The 6,701-nt window shown below is 31.1% G+C and overlaps 1 long non-coding RNA gene across 1 annotated transcript; it reads right to left on the bottom strand.

Moving 5' to 3' along the window:
• Nucleotides 1-787: 787 nt before the first annotated feature.
• LOC146915264 (uncharacterized) lies at nt 788-1,873 on the bottom strand. The gene is made up of 2 exons (XR_015013287.1): nt 1,745-1,873; nt 788-1,158 (listed from the first exon to the last, which is right to left on the bottom strand). It is a non-coding gene; the product is annotated as an uncharacterized LOC146915264 (long non-coding RNA).
• Between the last annotated feature and the right edge of the window lie 4,828 nt (nt 1,874-6,701).

Below are 6,701 nucleotides of genomic sequence, written 5' to 3'. Positions count from 1 at the left end.
AAGATAAATAGCATTCAGACGCGTGCCTAAAGAATTCTGATATAATTATTATGATATGTAGCCAAAGTGGGAGATTGTTTGAATATTTTATTATTTAATTATATTCCAATATCTTTATGTGGGCAAATATCATAATAATAATTATATTAGCTATTTATCAATTGAGAGCCTTAATTGATTAGTGATCAAATTAAGTAATAAGGCTATTTGATTTCTAGTAAGATAATTAATTAAATATTTAATTAATTGATATGGACTTAATGAGTGGATGTCTGGATGGCTCATTAACGGAATAATGGGAAACCCTAATGGTCATCCAATATAAAAGAGGCTATGGTCCCCAATACACTGTACACGGCAAACTCTCTCTTCTCCCCATCTGAAGAGAACTTGAGGCATAAAGGTACCTGTTGAGAAAGAACCAAGTCAACTGCTGCTAAGTTGATGTTTGTTTCAGATCACCTCCTCTCTTTATCGTTGTTGTCGAGAGGGCTGTCACCAAAGCTTCATCCAGGTATTCCTAATACCATATTGATTCATAGATCCGATCATAATTATGTTCAATGTTGTCTGCTTCCGCTATTGATTCATAATTGTTGAACATGTTTTATTAAATCTGTTTTTATTATTAAGACCTAAATTTCCAACATCACGTGCCCATCTATCTGCTTTTTCTGCTGCGCTATCACATATAACTCATAAACAATATTTTTTGTTTAATGTTTGTTTACTTTTTCTTGATATATCCTAAAAAAATTATTAGAACTAAAAGAAAGATCATACATGTACTTGATATAAAAATTAAAATTGAATTTGGTCAAAAACATAAGATGATACATGTCTAGTGTCGATACATAGTAGTAATACACTATTATTTTAAAGGACATTGTAGTGATACACTATTGAATCTGATTAATCAACACTAAAAATATTTTGATTGATCAACACTTTCAATATTTTTCAGTGATGTCCTGTGCCCGTCTGCACGCTAGTACTAATGACAACAACAAAAGCTACCAAGTTTAGGCAAGCGTATCGATTATTATCTCCACCAGAGTAGCCTGGAATTCAGATGCAATTCATAAAGGAAATAAATCCACGACAAAACTCACCACAGTAACGAATTTGTTGCTAGGATTTTCCTTCTTGAACCTGTCTCTGAAACTCAAACCAATAAATCAATAAATCAACAAAAAAGCATGTAACTCCAATTAGAATCAAATCAAACTTCACCACAAGAAATTCGTTATGATAAAACGAGAAACGATAGCACTTATCACCGAGACAAGAAATTGTACATAATCACATCCTAAACAAACATTTTGCGGAATCCAGACACCTTCAACGAGCATATATGCATATTATCAAACAGAAAACACGCATTGTAACATAAAGTTTAGTTGAAGCATTTTATCAAACACAAAGCAAGCATTGTACCATGAGGCACAACAAAACAATACAAAAATCACTCTTCATCTCAACAATTTTTTTAACATGAAAATCCGTAATGAAAGAAAAAAAAAAGAAAGGCATTAGAACAATGAGATTACCTTCAGCAAAAATGAAGACAGATACAAAATCGAAGATGAAATCAAATACAGAATCGTAGATGAAATCAAATACGAAATCAAAGATGAAATCATTTACTAAATCAAAGACTAAATCAATTAAGAAATCAAAGATGAAAATCGAATACAAAATCGAAGATGAAATCGATTATGGAATCGAAGATTTGTAAACTCACCTATGATCGGAATCGCATATTTAGCTTGCGGCAATGTTTGAACGTTTGCTTCTCTTGGTTAGTTGGTACCCACTAGTTTTAGTTGAATAGAAATGTGTTTTCATATAAATGCTACCAAGTTAGTACCCCCTCCGTTTCATAATACTTGTCACTTTAGAGGACTTTACACATACTAAGAAATCAAATAAATTTTGTTATTTTTGATGAAATTCTATGTTTTTTTTTCTATAATACCCTTAACAATTTATTATTTCATTCTATTATTTCTCTGTCTACAATAAATAGGTAAGGATATTATTGACAAACCACTTATTAATGTTGCATTGAAACTTAAAAGTGACAAATAATTTGGAACAAAATTATTCTCTAAAAGTGACAAATATTGTGAAATGGATGGAGTAATAAGCACTAGCGTTACTAATGTAACACTTATTATAAAATGATAGAAAAATCTTTATATTAGTAACTATAAAATAAATGTTGCAAGGTGAATGTTACTAAAATACGTAAATGTAGTAGTGTATTTTTCTTTTTTGGAAAATCTCAATGAACTTGAAAGTGGGTGTCGTATTTTTTTTTTATGGTAACCGTTTTCTCCTCTCTGTCTCAAATGTCGTTGAAAGAAATGTAAGGTATTTTTTTTCTTTAATAACTGCCACCATGTGTGTGATTATTAGTGTATAAGGCAGAATTTTTTTTTTAATAACTGTCATTAAATAAGGGTATTTTAAGACGCATATATTTTTTTTTAATAACTGTCATTAAATAAGGGTATTTTAGGACTTACAGAAAAAGGCTAGACCAAAAAATAATATTGCCTTTATTAATAGGTGGAAAGACTAGCTCAGCATTGGTGGAAAGACTGCATGTTTAGAAAAGCTCCGGAAAATAGTGGAAAAGTAGTAACTCTTAGCGCCTTAGTGTGTGTTTGGTTCAGCTTTGGATATAATTGATTCTGACAGAATTGATTCTGATAGAATTGATTCTGACATAATTGATTCTGAGAGAATTGATTTATGTTTGGATACAATTATGTAGAATTGATTAAACAAACTGATTTATGTTTGGATACAATTATGTAGAATTGCTTTTGAATGTATAATTACTAAAATAGACATAGCTAAAGGAGAATTGATAAAGAATGAGAATTGATAAAGGGCAATAAAGGAAAATAATAGGTTGTAATAATAAAATATAATATTTACTGTTTATAATTGATTCTAGAAAAGCTAGAAGCTAGGATTTGTAGCTTCATGGAGAATTGCTTTTGGAGGATAAAAGCAATTCTGAAAAGCCAAACCAAACACGTTGTTTTTGGCTAGAATTGCTTTTGGCACTGTAGAGAATTGCTTTTGGCTGGGCAGAAGCTGAACCAAACAGGCCCATTCACAAAACTCCTTAACATGTTGTTTTTCTTTAAATTCAAGAAGCTTCTTTTTTCAATTAGAGCTTTTGGAAATTATTGTTTGGCCTACCTTCTTCATTTAAAGATAGGAGAAGGGTAATAAATAATTTATCACAATTCTGCTTACATATTGATGCTACAAGAGAGACATTAAGAGTGGTCCCGGAAAGGTATTAGTTGCATTAGTTTGAAGATTGTCGATAAAATATTGGATAAATAGTGTTTTATCTTCTGTAATATAGGTCATTTTCGGTTTTTCTTATGTAATATTTTTTTTTAGATTTTTTCCTTGTAATTTGAAATTTTTTTGGTTTTGGACTTTCATGACATCAAATTACAAAATTTATGGTACTTTCGTCATCTGTAATTTGAGCAAATTTTGATTTACTCCCTTCCATATCATCTATTTTGTACAGTCAAAAATCATGAAGGTCCAAAATCTAAAATCTTCCAACTACAAGGAGGGAATCTAAATAAAAAAATTACAGGAGGAATACCGGAAATCGTCTATATCACAGGGGATAAAACACTATTAGCCCTAAAATATATATTGGTGAGGTGTTTATCATTTATAGACTTTGTGCAAAAGGTGTTATCTTGGTAGTGTCTCAAAATTCTAGTTTGTTTGGCTCTAAACTAGTGTACGAACCCGTGCAACGCACGGCTGGAATATCCTGTTAATTTTTATTTAAGTTCGAAAACAACGTGAGCAGGCCAAATATATTCGGTTAAGAATAAATATTATCACTCAGCAACAGCAGCAATAATACAAAAACCACCAAAGCACACATACATAATATTAACCATCAAGGGGAAATCCACAAAGAAGAATACAATCTATCTTTCTGTACTCTGTTGTGCTAAAGATGCATTGATAAAGAGCACATCCTTTCACAGACTGTTCAACTTCACAATGTAAAAAATACCCCTTTTTGTTCTAAACTGTTCACCTTGTTTCCCTTTTTCACCCATGCACTTTCAAAACACAAAGAAATATTAAACATATTGCAGAAAACACAATACAAAACGGACAAACTGTTTACACAATGTATTGTATAAACCATATGAATCTACATGCTTTCACAGCCTAACAAAAAAGAAATCTAGATGCTCATCAAGTTCATTGTCCCCTCGAATAACATTCACAACCACCGATTGGAAAAAAACTCAAAGTCAAATATGTACCTCTTAGTTTAGAGGAACAAAATCTCTTGAATCAACCTTTGCGTTTTTTCATTCCAGAACTTTGTACATGCTATAGTTGAAAGATAAAAATTGCTTCACTTTGTGCATGCTAAGGAATGAAAAACACAACTTATAATTTTTTTTTATCAAATTTAGTGGAAAAAACAATAGTGGTCCCTAATACATTAGTCTTTTATCCTGCACCTCGTACGTGCTATAGTTTAGAGAGAAATTTCATGTCAGTCTATTTACGTGCACCTGTTGTTTCTTTTAGACCACCACTTGGAATCAGTGCAAGGGCCCTTGTTAAGTTTTTCCACAACAGGCCAGATAATGCGTTCCAGGCTTGTACATATCCTATAGGTTACTTTCACATGGTTTGCATTGATGATACAATTTTCACAATGAAATGTCAGTATTTACCTATCATGTTAATTTTCTTTGCTAGCTCTATGGAACATCATATCATATTCTTTCTTGCAAAAAATTGTTGCACTTGTGGTAAGTACAATTGGTGGACCTATGTTTTTAAGAAATGATACAATGTTTACATGTTAAGTTAAATTTTTAGTTTTAGTGTCATAATGTAGTTTAACTAACTTTTTTATCCTTTTATATAACATGCATGTATGAACCTGAATTAAAAAACAGTACATGGTAGTTAAATTTTATACCTAACAAATTAATTTGTGGTGAATTTTGAATTAATATTCTTTTTACCTTTGTTGTTCTTTAATGAAAATTATTAAAATTTCAAGTACTAATTAAGGAAAACATTTTGTCATGAATTACGAAGATCTTTAATTTAGATGTATGATCTCAAAGCATGATAAAAATAATATTTTCCATGGCTTCTCACTTTTTTTCCTCTTTGAAGCATTGATATGCAAGAAGAGACAAATTCCTCATCAAAACTATTTGATGGATTGGGAGAAAACAACTATTTAAAGAAATATATGAGAAAAGGTAGTAGCGTGTGTGGGTAACCTGAAGAACCAACGGACATAACACATTGGACTTCTATTCTTGGAAGAAACATTATGACCAAATTGATTTAGATTGTTTGTAATCTTTTGGGTAGTCTAAAAACAAATTGATTTATATATTTTTATGACCAAATCAATATATGATTTGATCTTTTTTGAAGAAAAATCAATATTTGATTTGAAAAAATGTTTAGAAAATCAATGTATTCGGTTATACACTGAGTTTATATTTTTGGTTTTCGATATACTAAATTTAGAAATATGGGAATACATTAATTACATTAATGTTTGGAAACCAAATAAACCAACTTATGGGAATACACCCTCCGGTCACTATTATAAGCAAAAATCAACATTTTGGATTCATTCATTTAATGATGCATGTGGTCTATGATAAAGACCACATACATCATTAAATAAATGAACCTACAATATTGTTTTTTCTTATAATAGTGACCGGAGGGTGTACACTAATTACATTAATGTTTCTATACTGTGTATTTAGTAGGAAACCAGATAAACCATTATTTTAGATTTATTTGGGGTTATACCATTATTAGTGTATATACACTAATTAGAATGTGAGAATATACTAATTAGTATATGATACTAAATAGTATATGGATTATACCACAACAATGAAAATTTTATGTTGTGGCTGCCTTGTGGTTCTGCAATTTATGATGTGGTTAAATATTAATACTAACATGACTGCTGATGCAAAAACTTGACATCATTGCCTTGGATATGTGAATGATAATAAACCTAAAACAATAAAGAAATGAAGTGCAAAAGGAAAAAATAAAATAAATGTGCAAAAGAAATTAAAATGCATGAAAATAAAAAAAATGAGATGCAGTGATATAAAATGCGATAAAAATAAAATGCATAGAAAATAAACAAACTGGGAATTAAATGAAAAATGCATGAAAGGGGGGGTGCAGCAGTATTATGGAGGTGTATGAAGTAAATCCGTAGAGAAAACAAAACAGAATGGAATCAAGGGTAATGGGCTTGGCTGAATACGAAAATGGGCTGCAAGCTGGGTTGGTTTGTCGGAGCGGTTTGTGGGTCACAAGCTGGGTCGGGTTAAGAGGTGCTATAAATGAATATTTCAACCCAAAAAATTCATTCTAACCCTTTCTTTCTCTCTCTACTACTTCCTTCTCTCTCAAGCACTCTCTCCTCTCTCTTATTTCTTCTTCTTCTCCGACGGCTAGGTGAGGGGTTCCGGCGGCGGTTGGCCGGCAGGTGCGGCGGCACCACCGTGCCGGAACCCTAAAAATTAAATATTTTAGTTTTTTCTTGGTCTTTTCTTCTCTACTCCTATTGTTTTCTTTACTGTTTTTTTCCCTTTTTTTTCTTACACAATAATAAAAAA

Source organism: Medicago sativa, chromosome 6, assembly GCF_051527215.1.
Source record: "Medicago sativa cultivar Bolivia chromosome 6, Bolivia_mono, whole genome shotgun sequence".
NCBI classification, from domain to species: Eukaryota; Viridiplantae; Streptophyta; class Magnoliopsida; order Fabales; family Fabaceae; genus Medicago; species Medicago sativa.
Note: the sequence above shows the minus strand (reverse complement) of the source record. Positions and strands in the feature narration are given on the sequence as shown.